The 17645-nt window shown below is 44.3% G+C and overlaps 6 non-coding genes across 6 annotated transcripts; all 6 read right to left on the reverse strand.

The window, feature by feature from the left end:
• Positions 1–3851: 3851 nt before the first annotated feature.
• On the reverse strand, positions 3852–3924 carry trnar-ccu (transfer RNA arginine (anticodon CCU)). Its single transcript has one exon. It is a non-coding gene; the product is annotated as a tRNA-Arg (tRNA).
• Positions 3925–8259: 4335 nt separating this feature from the next.
• Positions 8260–8332, reverse strand: trnar-ccu (transfer RNA arginine (anticodon CCU)). Its single transcript has one exon. It is a non-coding gene; the product is annotated as a tRNA-Arg (tRNA).
• A 4335-nt stretch (positions 8333–12667) lies between these two features.
• Positions 12668–12740, reverse strand: trnar-ccu (transfer RNA arginine (anticodon CCU)). The gene has a single exon. It is a non-coding gene; the product is annotated as a tRNA-Arg (tRNA).
• Positions 12741–13923: 1183 nt separating this feature from the next.
• trnar-ccu (transfer RNA arginine (anticodon CCU)) lies at positions 13924–13996 on the reverse strand. Its single transcript has one exon. It is a non-coding gene; the product is annotated as a tRNA-Arg (tRNA).
• Positions 13997–15538: 1542 nt separating this feature from the next.
• trnar-ucu (transfer RNA arginine (anticodon UCU)) lies at positions 15539–15611 on the reverse strand. The gene has a single exon. It is a non-coding gene; the product is annotated as a tRNA-Arg (tRNA).
• Positions 15612–17155: 1544 nt separating this feature from the next.
• On the reverse strand, positions 17156–17228 carry trnar-ccu (transfer RNA arginine (anticodon CCU)). The gene has a single exon. It is a non-coding gene; the product is annotated as a tRNA-Arg (tRNA).
• Between the last annotated feature and the right edge of the window lie 417 nt (positions 17229–17645).

Here is a 17645-nt window from a genome sequence, read left to right on the forward strand (position 1 = left end):
ATGTGGACGTGGGACAGTAAAGGTTGCCAAGAATTAAAGATTCATACAAGATTCCATAAGAACAAATCAGAGCTAGTGCTTTGATCTATGAAAAGCACTAGCTTTGATCTTGACCTATGCAAATAGGTCAAGGTAAAATTTTGAATTCAGGGGTGTCGCGGGATTTTGCGGTCTGTGACTGCGTTGGTTCTTGTCTAAAAAAGCAAATGGCCTCTTGTCACAAACATGTTTTATAAAGAATACCTGGAATATGAATAACTTTTCATTTAGAAGCTTTTGGAAAAAAAATTAACCCCTGAGGTCATGGATGACCCCACCTGTTCATCTGAGGGTTAAAGAGCATGTTTATATCTGTTGACAACATGATGGAACGTGTAACTGTTGAAGTATCTGCCACAAAAAGAATAGCTGTGTCTAGAGGGCAACAGGCAAAAATAGAAAGGTGGAAAATGCTGGTTAGTGCTTGAATAAACACCGTTTGTCTGCTGAGGGAGGTTAATATGATCTTTATATTCATGTGGGGAACACCGGCAAGGTCATCTTCCTCTTTTGACCGTCTATGATGTTAACAGGAAGAATGTAAAGATGGTTATGCTCTAGGTTATATCTGGGACGAAGGCTAATATCTAGAATTGCAGAAAATTGGATGTAAGATGTTCTGACTCCACTGATAAGGGAACGGACAGTTGAAACAACAATGTGACACAATGGGTGTCAAGATTCACTGTTTGAACTGGTTGAAGACATATTTTGATAAATGAATTGAATTCTGGGGGCGGGGACTGCACACGCCAGACGGCTTCTACCCATCAGCCCCGGGGGGTTTTTTCTGGATGTTGTTGATGTTGTGAATGAGATGAAGGTGGTGGAGACTGTTGTAATGACATGTATGAGAGGAATAAATAAATAAATAGGTATATGAATAAAACTAGTGCTTTATAAATGTGTGTTCACACAGGCGTGTATTTCTGATGACTATCATGGTATAGATGGGAAGAGAAATGGAGTAGGAGTTATCTTGAAGGAGGAGTTTGTTAGGAATGTCCTGGAGGTAAAAAGAGTGTCGGATAGAGTGATGAGTCTGAAGCTAGAAATAGAAGGTGTGATGTTCAATGTTGTTAGTGGGTATGCTCCACAGGTAGGATGTGAGCTGGAGGAGAAGGAGAAATTCTGGTCGGACTTTGATGAAGTGATGCAGAGCATGCCTAGAAGTGAGAGAGTTGTCATTGGAGCAGACTTCAATGGACATGTTGGTGCAGGAAACAGAGGTGATGAGGAGGTGATGGGCAGGTTTGGTATCCAGGAGAGGAACGCAGAAGGACAGATGGTAGTTGACTTTGCAAAAAGAATGGAAATGGCTGTAGTGAATACTTTCTTCCAGAAGATGCAGGAACATAGGGTGACCTATAAGAGTGGAGGTAGGAGCACACAGGTAGACTACATCTGGTGTAGACGGTGTAACCTGAAGGAGATCAGTGACTGTAAAGTAGTGGTAGGTGAGTGTGTAGCCAAACAGCATAGGATGGTGGTGTGTAGGATGACTCTGGTGGTGAGGAAGATGAAGAGGACAAAGACAGAGCAGAAGATGAAATGGTGGAAGCTGAAAAAGGAAGAGTGTTGCATGACTTTTAGGAAGGAGTTAAGACAGGCTCTGGGTGGTCAGGAGGTGCTTCCAGATGACTGGACAACTACAGCTAATGTGATCAGGGAGACAGGTAGGAGAGTACTTGGTGTGTCATCTGGAGGGAAAGTAGATAAGGAGACTTGGTGGTGGAATGAGGAGTTACAGGAGTGTATACAGAGAAAGAGGTTAGCTAAGAAGAAGTGGGACACTGAGAGGACTGAGGAGAGTAGACAGGAGTACAGGGAGATGCAGCGTAAGGTGAAGGTAGAGGTAGCAAAGGCCAAACAAGAAGCTTATGATGACTGGTATGCTAGGTTGGACAGTAAGGAGGGAGAGACTGATCTATACCGGTTGGCAAGACAGAGAGATAGAGATGGGAAGGACGTGCAGCAGGTTAGGGTGATTAAGGATAGGGATGGAAGTCTATTGACAGGTGCCAGTAGTGTGATGGGAAGATGGAAAGAGTACTTTGAAGAGTTGATGAACGTGGAAAATGAGAGAGAACAAAGACTAGAAGAGGTGACTGTTGTGGACCAGGATGTAGCAAAGTTTAGTCAGGATGAAGTGAGGAGGGCATTGAAGAGGATGAAGAGTGGAAAGGCAGTCGGTCCTGATGATATACCTGTGGAGGTTTGGAAGTGTCTAGGAGAGGTGGCAGTAGAGTTTCTGACTGGGTTGTTCAACAGGATCTTAGATAGTGAGAAGATGCCTGAGGAATGGAGGAGAAGTGTGCTGGTGCCCATTGTTAAGAACAAGGGAGATGTGCAGAGTTGTGGCAACTACAGAGGAATAAAGCTGATGAGCCATACAATGAAGTTATGGGAGAGAGTAGTGGAAGCTAGACTAAGGGCAGAAGTGAACATTTGTGAGCAGCAGTATGGTTTCATGCCAAAACAGAGTACTACAGATGCAGTATTTGCTTTGAGGATGTTGATAGAGAAGTACAGAGAAGGCCAGAGGGAGCTGCATTGTGTTTTTGTAGATCTGGAGAAAGCTGATGACAGGGTGCCCAGAGAGGAACTGTGGTATTGTATGAGGAAGTCTGGAGTGGCAGAGAAGTATGTTAGAGCAGTGCAGGACATGTATGAGGACTGTAAGACAGTGGTGACAGTGGTGTGTGTAGGTGTGACAGAGGAGTTCAAGGTGGAGGTGGGACTGCATCAGGGATCAGCTCTGAGCCCCTTCTTGTTCGCTATGGTGATGGACAGGCTGACAGACGAGGTTAGACAGGAATCTCCATGGACTATGATGTTTGCAGATGACATTGTGATCTGCAGTGAGAGCAGGGAACAGGTGGAGGAGAAGCTAGAGAGGTGGAGGTTTGTCCTGGAAAGGAGAGGAATGAAGGTTAGCCGCAGTAAGACAGAGTACATGTGTGTGAATGAGAGGTACCCAAGTGGAAGAGTGAGGCTACAGGGAGAAGAGATCAAGAAGGTGGAGGATTTTAAGTACTTAGGCTCAACAGTCCAGAGCAATGGAGAGTGTGGAAAAGAGGTGAAGAAGCGTGTCCAGGCAGGATGGAACGGGTGGAGGAAAGTGTCAGGTGTGATGTGTGATAGAAGAGTATCAGCTAAAATGAAAGGAAAGGTGTACAAAACTGTGGTGAGACCAGCGATGTTGTTTGGTCTAGAGACAGTGTCACTGAAGAAAAGACAGGAGACAGAGCTGGAGGTAGCAGAGATGAAGATGCTGAGGTTCTCTCTGGGAGTGACCAGGATGGATAGGATCAGGAATGAGTACATCAGAGGGACAGCACATGTTAGAGGTTCTGGAGATAAAGTCAGAGAGGCCAGACTGAGATGGTTTGGACATGTCCAGAGGAGAGATAGTGAATATATTGGTAGAAGGATGCTGAGTTTTGAACTGCCAAGCAGGAGGCCTAGAGGAAGACCAAAGAGGAGGTTTATGGATGTAGTGAAAGAGGACATGAAGGTAGTTGGTGTGACAGAAGAGGATTCCAAGGACAGGGCTAGATGGAGGCAATTGATTCGCTGTGGCGACCCCTGAAGGGAAAAGCCGAAAGGAAAAGAAGAAGATTGATACTCAGTGGTCTGAGTCATGAAGACTTTAAGATTGGATGACGGGGGGGTCGGATCATTTTATTCTTTACAAACGAAAGAGGAGATACACGAGACCTCCAAAAGGTGGATAGCAGAGGATGGTTTCGATCCATCGACCTCTGGGTTATGGGCCCAGCACGCTTCCGCTGCGCCACTCTGCTGTTGATCACCCCAGACGGGACTCGAACCCACAATCCCTGGCTTAGGAGGCCAGTGCCTTATCCATTAGGCCACTGGGGCTTCTGAATGGGAGAGGTGACTGTTGTGTCCATGTGCTTTGAGTTGCACCACAAAGCACCAGTGAAGTCCATTGTGTCATGATGAATGACGTACCAATGGTCCCAGATGTTGTTGTGGCAGTGATGGAAAAGTGGACAAGAGAAAGAGAAGAACACGATGAACCTGTGACTGAATGTCTGCTTGAACACTGTCATAGCAGGAAAAAGTGGTTCATTACTGTCGCCAACAATACTGTTGGCTACTGTTAGCTAACATGTGTTACCTACCTAAGTATTTTGCTGTTAACTAACAAAAACGTAGGCTAATCTGACATTTCACACATCTGACCATTAATCTGATCACACATTATAATCTATCAATAAAAAATGAGTTCACAAATAGAGAAATGACTTACATGTGTGTTGCTCTGTAACAATGAGCCTCTGGGTGCTGACACCAGGTGTGTTGGTCAGACAGGTGCGTCAGAAGTGACAGATGACATCAGATGTGGACGTGGGACAGTAAAGGTTGCCAAGAATTAAAGATTCATACAAGATTCCATAAGAACAAATCAGAGCTAGTGCTTTGATCTATGAAAAGCACTAGCTTTGATCTTGACCTATGCAAATAGGTCAAGGTAAAATTTTGAATTCAGGGGTGTCGCGGGATTTTGCGGTCTGTGACTGCGTTGGTTCTTGTCTAAAAAAGCAAATGGCCTCTTGTCACAAACATGTTTTATAAAGAATACCTGGAATATGAATAACTTTTCATTTAGAAGCTTTTGGAAAAAAAATTAACCCCTGAGGTCATGGATGACCCCACCTGTTCATCTGAGGGTTAAAGAGCATGTTTATATCTGTTGACAACATGATGGAACGTGTAACTGTTGAAGTATCTGCCACAAAAAGAATAGCTGTGTCTAGAGGGCAACAGGCAAAAATAGAAAGGTGGAAAATGCTGGTTAGTGCTTGAATAAACACCGTTTGTCTGCTGAGGGAGGTTAATATGATCTTTATATTCATGTGGGGAACACCGGCAAGGTCATCTTCCTCTTTTGACCGTCTATGATGTTAACAGGAAGAATGTAAAGATGGTTATGCTCTAGGTTATATCTGGGACGAAGGCTAATATCTAGAATTGCAGAAAATTGGATGTAAGATGTTCTGACTCCACTGATAAGGGAACGGACAGTTGAAACAACAATGTGACACAATGGGTGTCAAGATTCACTGTTTGAACTGGTTGAAGACATATTTTGATAAATGAATTGAATTCTGGGGGCGGGGACTGCACACGCCAGACGGCTTCTACCCATCAGCCCCGGGGGGTTTTTTCTGGATGTTGTTGATGTTGTGAATGAGATGAAGGTGGTGGAGACTGTTGTAATGACATGTATGAGAGGAATAAATAAATAAATAGGTATATGAATAAAACTAGTGCTTTATAAATGTGTGTTCACACAGGCGTGTATTTCTGATGACTATCATGGTATAGATGGGAAGAGAAATGGAGTAGGAGTTATCTTGAAGGAGGAGTTTTTTAGGAATGTCCTGGAGGTAAAAAGAGTGTCGGATAGAGTGATGAGTCTGAAGCTAGAAATAGAAGGTGTGATGTTCAATGTTGTTAGTGGGTATGCTCCACAGGTAGGATGTGAGCTGGAGGAGAAGGAGAAATTCTGGTCGGACTTTGATGAAGTGATGCAGAGCATGCCTAGAAGTGAGAGAGTTGTCATTGGAGCAGACTTCAATGGACATGTTGGTGCAGGAAACAGAGGTGATGAGGAGGTGATGGGCAGGTTTGGTATCCAGGAGAGGAACGCAGAAGGACAGATGGTAGTTGACTTTGCAAAAAGAATGGAAATGGCTGTAGTGAATACTTTCTTCCAGAAGATGCAGGAACATAGGGTGACCTATAAGAGTGGAGGTAGGAGCACACAGGTAGACTACATCTGGTGTAGACGGTGTAACCTGAAGGAGATCAGTGACTGTAAAGTAGTGGTAGGTGAGTGTGTAGCCAAACAGCATAGGATGGTGGTGTGTAGGATGACTCTGGTGGTGAGGAAGATGAAGAGGACAAAGACAGAGCAGAAGATGAAATGGTGGAAGCTGAAAAAGGAAGAGTGTTGCATGACTTTTAGGAAGGAGTTAAGACAGGCTCTGGGTGGTCAGGAGGTGCTTCCAGATGACTGGACAACTACAGCTAATGTGATCAGGGAGACAGGTAGGAGAGTACTTGGTGTGTCATCTGGAGGGAAAGTAGATAAGGAGACTTGGTGGTGGAATGAGGAGTTACAGGAGTGTATACAGAGAAAGAGGTTAGCTAAGAAGAAGTGGGACACTGAGAGGACTGAGGAGAGTAGACAGGAGTACAGGGAGATGCAGCGTAAGGTGAAGGTAGAGGTAGCAAAGGCCAAACAAGAAGCTTATGATGACTGGTATGCTAGGTTGGACAGTAAGGAGGGAGAGACTGATCTATACCGGTTGGCAAGACAGAGAGATAGAGATGGGAAGGACGTGCAGCAGGTTAGGGTGATTAAGGATAGGGATGGAAGTCTATTGACAGGTGCCAGTAGTGTGATGGGAAGATGGAAAGAGTACTTTGAAGAGTTGATGAACGTGGAAAATGAGAGAGAACAAAGACTAGAAGAGGTGACTGTTGTGGACCAGGATGTAGCAAAGATTAGTCAGGATGAAGTGAGGAGGGCACTGAAGAGGATGAAGAGTGGAAAGGCAGACGGTCCTGATGATATACCTGTGGAGGTTTGGAAGTGTCTAGGAGAGGTGGCAGTAGAGTTTCTGACTGGGTTGTTCAACAGGATCTTAGATAGTGAGAAGATGCCTGAGGAATGGAGGAGAAGTGTGCTGGTGCCCATTGTTAAGAACAAGGGAGATGTGCAGAGTTGTGGCAACTACAGAGGAATAAAGCTGATGAGCCATACAATGAAGTTATGGGAGAGAGTAGTGGAAGCTAGACTAAGGGCAGAAGTGAACATTTGTGAGCAGCAGTATGGTTTCATGCCAAAACAGAGTACTACAGATGCAGTATTTGCTTTGAGGATGTTGATAGAGAAGTACAGAGAAGGCCAGAGGGAGCTGCATTGTGTTTTTGTAGATCTGGAGAAAGCTGATGACAGGGTGCCCAGAGAGGAACTGTGGTATTGTATGAGGAAGTCTGGAGTGGCAGAGAAGTATGTTAGAGCAGTGCAGGACATGTATGAGGACTGTAAGACAGTGGTGACAGTGGTGTGTGTAGGTGTGACAGAGGAGTTCAAGGTGGAGGTGGGACTGCATCAGGGATCAGCTCTGAGCCCCTTCTTGTTCGCTATGGTGATGGACAGGCTGACAGACGAGGTTAGACAGGAATCTCCATGGACTATGATGTTTGCAGATGACATTGTGATCTGCAGTGAGAGCAGGGAACAGGTGGAGGAGAAGCTAGAGAGGTGGAGGTTTGTCCTGGAAAGGAGAGGAATGAAGGTTAGCCGCAGTAAGACAGAGTACATGTGTGTGAATGAGAGGTACCCAAGTGGAAGAGTGAGGCTACAGGGAGAAGAGATCAAGAAGGTGGAGGATTTTAAGTACTTAGGCTCAACAGTCCAGAGCAATGGAGAGTGTGGAAAAGAGGTGAAGAAGCGTGTCCAGGCAGGATGGAACGGGTGGAGGAAAGTGTCAGGTGTGATGAGTAATAGAAGAGTTTCAGCTAAAATGAAAGGAAAGGTGTACAAAACTGTGGTGAGACCAGCGATGTTGTTTGGTCTAGAGACAGTGTCACTGAAGAAAAGACAGGAGACAGAGCTGGAGGTAGCAGAGATGAAGATGCTGAGGTTCTCTCTGGGAGTGACCAGGATGGATAGGATCAGGAATGAGTACATCAGAGGGACAGCACATGTTAGAGGTTCTGGAGATAAAGTCAGAGAGGCCAGACTGAGATGGTTTGGACATGTCCAGAGGAGAGATAGTGAATATATTGGTAGAAGGATGCTGAGTTTTGAACTGCCAAGCAGGAGGCCTAGAGGAAGACCAAAGAGGAGGTTTATGGATGTAGTGAAAGAGGACATGAAGGTAGTTGGTGTGACAGAAGAGGATTCCAAGGACAGGGCTAGATGGAGGCAATTGATTCGCTGTGGCGACCCCTGAAGGGAAAAGCCGAAAGGAAAAGAAGAAGATTGATACTCAGTGGTCTGAGTCATGAAGACTTTAAGATTGGATGACGGGGGGGTCGGATCATTTTATTCTTTACAAACGAAAGAGGAGATACACGAGACCTCCAAAAGGTGGATAGCAGAGGATGGTTTCGATCCATCGACCTCTGGGTTATGGGCCCAGCACGCTTCCGCTGCGCCACTCTGCTGTTGATCACCCCAGACGGGACTCGAACCCACAATCCCTGGCTTAGGAGGCCAGTGCCTTATCCATTAGGCCACTGGGGCTTCTGAATGGGAGAGGTGACTGTTGTGTCCATGTGCTTTGAGTTGCACCACAAAGCACCAGTGAAGTCCATTGTGTCATGATGAATGACGTACCAATGGTCCCAGATGTTGTTGTGGCAGTGATGGAAAAGTGGACAAGAGAAAGAGAAGAACACGATGAACCTGTGACTGAATGTCTGCTTGAACACTGTCATAGCAGGAAAAAGTGGTTCATTACTGTCGCCAACAATACTGTTGGCTACTGTTAGCTAACATGTGTTACCTACCTAAGTATTTTGCTGTTAACTAACAAAAACGTAGGCTAATCTGACATTTCACACATCTGACCATTAATCTGATCACACATTATAATCTATCAATAAAAAATGAGTTCACAAATAGAGAAATGACTTACATGTGTGTTGCTCTGTAACAATGAGCCTCTGGGTGCTGACACCAGGTGTGTTGGTCGGACAGGTGCATCAGAAGTGACAGATGACATCAGATGTGGACGTGGGACAGTAAAGGTTGCCAAGAATTAAAGATTCATACAAGATTCCATAAGAACAAATCAGAGCTAGTGCTTTGATCTATGAAAAGCACTAGCTTTGATCTTGACCTATGCAAATAGGTCAAGGTAAAATTTTGAATTCAGGGGTGTCGCGGGATTTTGCGGTCTGTGACTGCGTTGGTTCTTGTCTAAAAAAGCAAATGGCCTCTTGTCACAAACATGTTTTATAAAGAATACCTGGAATATGAATAACTTTTCATTTAGAAGCTTTTGGAAAAAAAATTAACCCCTGAGGTCATGGATGACCCCACCTGTTCATCTGAGGGTTAAAGAGCATGTTTATATCTGTTGACAACATGATGGAACGTGTAACTGTTGAAGTATCTGCCACAAAAAGAATAGCTGTGTCTAGAGGGCAACAGGCAAAAATAGAAAGGTGGAAAATGCTGGTTAGTGCTTGAATAAACACCGTTTGTCTGCTGAGGGAGGTTAATATGATCTTTATATTCATGTGGGGAACACCGGCAAGGTCATCTTCCTCTTTTGACCGTCTATGATGTTAACAGGAAGAATGTAAAGATGGTTATGCTCTAGGTTATATCTGGGACGAAGGCTAATATCTAGAATTGCAGAAAATTGGATGTAAGATGTTCTGACTCCACTGATAAGGGAACGGACAGTTGAAACAACAATGTGACACAATGGGTGTCAAGATTCACTGTTTGAACTGGTTGAAGACATATTTTGATAAATGAATTGAATTCTGGGGGCGGGGACTGCACACGCCAGACGGCTTCTACCCATCAGCCCCGGGGGGTTTTTTCTGGATGTTGTTGATGTTGTGAATGAGATGAAGGTGGTGGAGACTGTTGTAATGACATGTATGAGAGGAATAAATAAATAAATAGGTATATGAATAAAACTAGTGCTTTATAAATGTGTGTTCACACAGGCGTGTATTTCTGATGACTATCATGGTATAGATGGGAAGAGAAATGGAGTAGGAGTTATCTTGAAGGAGGAGTTTGTTAGGAATGTCCTGGAGGTAAAAAGAGTGTCGGATAGAGTGATGAGTCTGAAGCTAGAAATAGAAGGTGTGATGTTCAATGTTGTTAGTGGGTATGCTCCACAGGTAGGATGTGAGCTGGAGGAGAAGGAGAAATTCTGGTCGGACTTTGATGAAGTGATGCAGAGCATGCCTAGAAGTGAGAGAGTTGTCATTGGAGCAGACTTCAATGGACATGTTGGTGCAGGAAACAGAGGTGATGAGGAGGTGATGGGCAGGTTTGGTATCCAGGAGAGGAACGCAGAAGGACAGATGGTAGTTGACTTTGCAAAAAGAATGGAAATGGCTGTAGTGAATACTTTCTTCCAGAAGATGCAGGAACATAGGGTGACCTATAAGAGTGGAGGTAGGAGCACACAGGTAGACTACATCTGGTGTAGACGGTGTAACCTGAAGGAGATCAGTGACTGTAAAGTAGTGGTAGGTGAGTGTGTAGCCAAACAGCATAGGATGGTGGTGTGTAGGATGACTCTGGTGGTGAGGAAGATGAAGAGGACAAAGACAGAGCAGAAGATGAAATGGTGGAAGCTGAAAAAGGAAGAGTGTTGCATGACTTTTAGGAAGGAGTTAAGACAGGCTCTGGGTGGTCAGGAGGTGCTTCCAGATGACTGGACAACTACAGCTAATGTGATCAGGGAGACAGGTAGGAGAGTACTTGGTGTGTCATCTGGAGGGAAAGTAGATAAGGAGACTTGGTGGTGGAATGAGGAGTTACAGGAGTGTATACAGAGAAAGAGGTTAGCTAAGAAGAAGTGGGACACTGAGAGGACTGAGGAGAGTAGACAGGAGTACAGGGAGATGCAGCGTAAGGTGAAGGTAGAGGTAGCAAAGGCCAAACAAGAAGCTTATGATGACTGGTATGCTAGGTTGGACAGTAAGGAGGGAGAGACTGATCTATACCGGTTGGCAAGACAGAGAGATAGAGATGGGAAGGACGTGCAGCAGGTTAGGGTGATTAAGGATAGGGATGGAAGTCTATTGACAGGTGCCAGTAGTGTGATGGGAAGATGGAAAGAGTACTTTGAAGAGTTGATGAACGTGGAAAATGAGAGAGAACAAAGACTAGAAGAGGTGACTGTTGTGGACCAGGATGTAGCAAAGTTTAGTCAGGATGAAGTGAGGAGGGCATTGAAGAGGATGAAGAGTGGAAAGGCAGTCGGTCCTGATGATATACCTGTGGAGGTTTGGAAGTGTCTAGGAGAGGTGGCAGTAGAGTTTCTGACTGGGTTGTTCAACAGGATCTTAGATAGTGAGAAGATGCCTGAGGAATGGAGGAGAAGTGTGCTGGTGCCCATTGTTAAGAACAAGGGAGATGTGCAGAGTTGTGGCAACTACAGAGGAATAAAGCTGATGAGCCATACAATGAAGTTATGGGAGAGAGTAGTGGAAGCTAGACTAAGGGCAGAAGTGAACATTTGTGAGCAGCAGTATGGTTTCATGCCAAAACAGAGTACTACAGATGCAGTATTTGCTTTGAGGATGTTGATAGAGAAGTACAGAGAAGGCCAGAGGGAGCTGCATTGTGTTTTTGTAGATCTGGAGAAAGCTGATGACAGGGTGCCCAGAGAGGAACTGTGGTATTGTATGAGGAAGTCTGGAGTGGCAGAGAAGTATGTTAGAGCAGTGCAGGACATGTATGAGGACTGTAAGACAGTGGTGACAGTGGTGTGTGTAGGTGTGACAGAGGAGTTCAAGGTGGAGGTGGGACTGCATCAGGGATCAGCTCTGAGCCCCTTCTTGTTCGCTATGGTGATGGACAGGCTGACAGACGAGGTTAGACAGGAATCTCCATGGACTATGATGTTTGCAGATGACATTGTGATCTGCAGTGAGAGCAGGGAACAGGTGGAGGAGAAGCTAGAGAGGTGGAGGTTTGTCCTGGAAAGGAGAGGAATGAAGGTTAGCCGCAGTAAGACAGAGTACATGTGTGTGAATGAGAGGTACCCAAGTGGAAGAGTGAGGCTACAGGGAGAAGAGATCAAGAAGGTGGAGGATTTTAAGTACTTAGGCTCAACAGTCCAGAGCAATGGAGAGTGTGGAAAAGAGGTGAAGAAGCGTGTCCAGGCAGGATGGAACGGGTGGAGGAAAGTGTCAGGTGTGATGAGTAATAGAAGAGTTTCAGCTAAAATGAAAGGAAAGGTGTACAAAACTGTGGTGAGACCAGCGATGTTGTTTGGTCTAGAGACAGTGTCACTGAAGAAAAGACAGGAGACAGAGCTGGAGGTAGCAGAGATGAAGATGCTGAGGTTCTCTCTGGGAGTGACCAGGATGGATAGGATCAGGAATGAGTACATCAGAGGGACAGCACATGTTAGAGGTTCTGGAGATAAAGTCAGAGAGGCCAGACTGAGATGGTTTGGACATGTCCAGAGGAGAGATAGTGAATATATTGGTAGAAGGATGCTGAGTTTTGAACTGCCAAGCAGGAGGCCTAGAGGAAGACCAAAGAGGAGGTTTATGGATGTAGTGAAAGAGGACATGAAGGTAGTTGGTGTGACAGAAGAGGATTCCAAGGACAGGGCTAGATGGAGGCAATTGATTCGCTGTGGCGACCCCTGAAGGGAAAAGCCGAAAGGAAAAGAAGAAGATTGATACTCAGTGGTCTGAGTCATGAAGACTTTAAGATTGGATGACGGGGGGGTCGGATCATTTTATTCTTTACAAACGAAAGAGGAGATACACGAGACCTCCAAAAGGTGGATAGCAGAGGATGGTTTCGATCCATCGACCTCTGGGTTATGGGCCCAGCACGCTTCCGCTGCGCCACTCTGCTGTTGATCACCCCAGACGGGACTCGAACCCACAATCCCTGGCTTAGGAGGCCAGTGCCTTATCCATTAGGCCACTGGGGCTTCTGAATGGGAGAGGTGACTGTTGTGTCCATGTGCTTTGAGTTGCACCACAAAGCACCAGTGAAGTCCATTGTGTCATGATGAATGACGTACCAATGGTCCCAGATGTTGTTGTGGCAGTGATGGAAAAGTGGACAAGAGAAAGAGAAGAACACGATGGACCTGTGACTGAATGTCTGCTTGAACACTGTCATAGCAGGAAAAAGTGGTTCATTACTGTCGCCAACAATACTGTTGGCTACTGTTAGCTAACATGTGTTACCTACCTAAGTATTTTGCTGTTAACTAACAAAAACGTAGGCTAATCTGACATTTCACACATCTGACCATTAATCTGATCACACATTATAATCTATCAATAAAAAATGAGTTCACAAATAGAGAAATGACTTACATGTGTGTTGCTCTGTAACAATGAGCCTCTGGGTGCTGACACCAGGTGTGTTGGTCGGACAGGTGCATCAGAGGTGAAAGATGACATCAGATGTGGAAGTGGGACAGTACAATTTGCTAAGAATTAAAGATTCATACAAGATTCCATAAGAACAAATCAAAGCTAATGCTTTGATCTATGAAAATCACTAGCTTTGATCTTTGACCTATGCAAATAGGTCAAGGTAAAATTTTGAATTCAGGGGTGTCGCGGGATGTTGCAGTCTGTCACTGCGTTGGTTCTTGTCTAAAAAAGCAAATGGCCTCTTGTCACAAACATATTTTATAAAGAATACCTGGATTATGAATAACTTTTCATTTAGAAGCTTTTGGAAAATAAACAATCCCCGGGGGTCATGGATGACCCCATCTGGGCATCAGAGGGTTAAAGAGCATGTTTATATCTGTTGACAACATGATGGAACGTGTAACTGTTGAAATATCTGCCACAAAAAGAATAGCTGTGTCTAGAGGGCAACAGGCAAAAATAGAAAGGTTGAAAATGCTGGTTAGTGCTTGAATAAACACCGTCTGTCTGCTGAGGGAGGTTAATATGATCATTATATTCATTTGGGGAACAATGGCAAGGTCAACTTCCTGTTTTGACCATCTATGATGGTCAGAAGGATCATTTTATTCTTTACAAAGGAAAGAGGAGATACACAAGACCTCCAAAAGGAGGATAGTTTCCATCCATCGACCTCTGGGTTATGGGCCCAGCACGCTTCCGCTGCGCCACTCTGCTGTTGATCACCCCAGACGGGACTCGAACCCACAATCTCTGGCTTAGGAGGCCAGTGCCTTATCCATTAGGCCACTGGGGCTTCTGAATGGGAGAGGTGACTGTTGTGTCCATGTGCTTTGAGTTGCACCACAAAGCACCAGTGAAGTCCATTGTGTCATGATGAATGACGTACCAATGGTCCCAGATGTTGTTGTGGCAGTGATGGAAAAGTGGACAAGAGAAAGAGAAGAACACGATGGACCTGTGACTGAATGTCTGCTTGAACACTGTCATAGCAGGAAAAAGTGGTTCATTACTGTCGCCAACAATACTGTTGGCTACTGTTAGCTAACACGTGTTACCTACCTAAGTATTTTGCTGTTAACTAACAAGAACGTAGGCTAATCTGACATTTCACACATCTGACCATTAATCTGATCACACATTATAATCTATCAATAGACAATAAGTTCACAAATAGAGAAATGACTTACGTGTGTGTTGCTCTGTAACAATGAGCCTCTGGGTGCTGACACCAGGTGTGTTGGTCAGACAGGTGCATCAGAAGTGACAGATGACATCAGATGTGGACGTGGGACAGTAAAAGTTGCTAAGAATTAAAGATTCATACAAGATTCCATAAGAACTATTAGGGAGATATTTGACTCCATTCGTGGAAAAGTGGGGCAGTCATACAAAAACTGCAATTTTTTGAAATTGATTACATTTTTTACAACTCGCTTCAAAGCGTTGATGTATTGTAATTGTCAGTGTTTGTGTGTTCGTCCGTCCATCTGTCCGTCTTTTAGTTAGTAATATCTTTGCAATCGTTGCAGATGGAAAGATGAACCAAAAAGCACATTACACGGGCAACAAAGGGGATGAAAATGACAGGATGGCCTTGACCTTGAGAAAACTCGTTCAAGGTCAAATTTCCACTTTTTTACACTCAGGAACCTGATAAGATAGAGGGAGAAAGCCAGTGTGAGTGAGACCGTAGATCAAAGCTAATGCTTTGATCTATGAAAAGCACTAGTTTTGATCTTTGACCTATGCAAATAGGTCGAGGTGAAATTTTGAATTCAGGGGTGTGGCGGGATGTTGCAGTCTGTGACTGCGTTGGTTCCTGTCTAAAAAAGCAAATGGCCTCTTGTCACAAACATGTTTTATAAAGAATACCTGGATTATGAATAACTTTCCATTTAGAAGCTTTTGGGAAAAAAATTAACCCCTGAGGTCATGGATGACCCCACCTGTGCGTCTGAGGGTTAAAGAGCATGTTTATATCTGTTGACAACATGATGGAATGTGTAACTGTTGAAATATCTGCCACAAAAAGAATAGCTGTGTCTAGAGGGCAACAGGCAAAAATAGAAAGGTTGAAAATGCTGGTTAGTGCTTGAATAAACACCGTCTGTCTGCTGAGGGAGGTTAATATGATCTTTATATTCATGAGAGGAACAGCGGCAAGGTCATCTTCCTGTTTTGATCGTCTATGATGCAGCAGGATCATTTTATTCTTTACAAAGGAAAGAGGAGATACACAACACCTCCAAAAGGTGGATAGCAGAGGATGGTTTCGATCCATCGACCTCTGGGTTATGGGCCCAGCACGCTTCCGCTGCGCCACTCTGCTGTTGATCACCCCAGATGGGACTCGAACCCACAATCCCTGGCTTAGAAGGCCAGTGCCTTATCCATTATGCCACTGGGGCTTCTGAATGGGAGAGGAGACTGTTGTGTCCATGTGCTTTGAGTTGCACCACAAAGCACCAGTGAAGTCCATTGTGTCATGATGAATGACGTACCAATGGTCCCAGATGTTGTTGTGGCAGTGATGGAAAAGTGGACAAGAGAAAGAGAAGAACACGATGGACCTGTGACTGAATGTCTGCTTGAACACTGTCATAGCAGGAAAAAGTGGTTCATTGCTGTCGCCAACAATACTGTTGGCTACTGTTAGCTAACACGTGTTACCTACCTAAGTATTTTGCTGTTAACTAACAAAAACGTAGGCTAATCTGACATTTCACACATCTGACCATTAATCTGATCACACATTATAATCTATCAATAAAAAATGAGTTCACAAATAGAGAAATGACTTACATGTGTGTTGCTCTGTAACAATGAGCCTCTGGGTGCTGACACCAGGTGTGTTGGTCAGACAGGTGCATCAGAAGTGACAGATGACATCAGATGTGGACGTGGGACAGTAAAAGTTGCTAAGAATTAAAGATTCATACAAGATTCCATAAGAACTATTAGGGAGATATTTGACTCCATTCGTGGAAAAGTGGGGCAGTCATACAAAAACTGCAATTTTTTGAAATTGATTACATTTTTTACAACTCGCTTCAAAGCGTTGATGTATTGTAATTGTCAGTGTTTGTGTGTTCGTCCGTCCATCTGTCCGTCTTTTAGTTAGTAATATATTTGCAATCGTTGCAGATGGAAAGATGAACCAAAAAGCACATTACACGGGCAACAAAGGGGATGAAAATGACAGGATGGCCTTGACCTTGAGAAAACTCGTTCAAGGTCAAATTTCCACTTTTTTACACTCAGGAACCTGATAAGATAGAGGGAGAAAGCCAGTGGGAGTGAGACCGTAGATCAAAGCTAATGCTTTGATCTATGAAAAGCACTAGCTTTGATCTTTGACCTATGCAAATAGGTCGAGGTGAAATTTTGAATTCAGGGGTGTGGCGGGATGTTGCAGTCTGTGACTGCGTTGGTTCCTGTCTAAAAAAGCAAATGGTCTCTTGTCACAAACATGTTTTATAAAGAATACCTGGATTATGAATAACTTTTCATTTAGAAGCTTTTGGGAAAAAAATTAACCCCTGAGGTCATGGATGACCCCACCTGTGCGTCTGAGGGTTAAAGAGCATGTTTATATCTGTTTACAACATGATGGAACGTGTAACTGTTGAAGTATCTGCCACAAAAAGAATAGCTGTGTCTAGAGGGCAACAGGCAAAATGGGAAAGGTTGAAAATGCTGGTTTCTGCTCTAATAAACACCGTCTGTCTGCTGAGGCAGGTTAATATGATCTTTATATTCATTTGGGGAACACCGGCAAGGTCAACTTCCTGTTTTGACCATTTATGATGGTCAGAAGGATCATTTTATTCTTTACAAAGGAAAGAGGAGATACACAAGACCTCTAAAAGGTGCTTAGCAGAGGATGGTTTCAATCCATCGACCTCTGGGTTATGGGCCCAGCACGCTTCCGCTGCGCCACTCTGCTGTTGATCACCCCAGATGGGAATTGAACCCACAATCCCTGGCTTAGGAGGCCAGTGCCTTATCCATTAGGCCACTGGGGCTTCTGAATGGGAGAGGTGACTGTTGTGTTCATGTGCTTTGAGTTGCACCACAAAGCCCCAGTGAAGTCCATTGTGTCATGATGAATGACGTACCAATGGTCCCAGATGTTGTTGTGGCAGTGATGGAAAAGTGGACAATACTGTTGGCTACATGTTAGCTAACATGTGTTACCTACCTAAGTATATTGCTGTTAGCTAACAACAAAGTAGGCTTAATCACACATTTGACACATTTGACCACTAATTTGATCACACATAATCTATCAATAAAAAATAAGTTCATAAATACAGAAATGACTTACATGTGTGTTTCTCTGTAAACTTGCCTATTCGCCCTCCAGAGTCTGGGTCCTGCCCAGAGTTTCTTCCTCAATGAAGAGTTTTGTCCCGGCCACCGTCACTTATGCTTGCTCTGGA

This window comes from Antennarius striatus, chromosome 2, assembly GCF_040054535.1.
Source record: "Antennarius striatus isolate MH-2024 chromosome 2, ASM4005453v1, whole genome shotgun sequence".
Lineage (NCBI taxonomy): Eukaryota > Metazoa > Chordata > Actinopteri > Lophiiformes > Antennariidae > Antennarius > Antennarius striatus.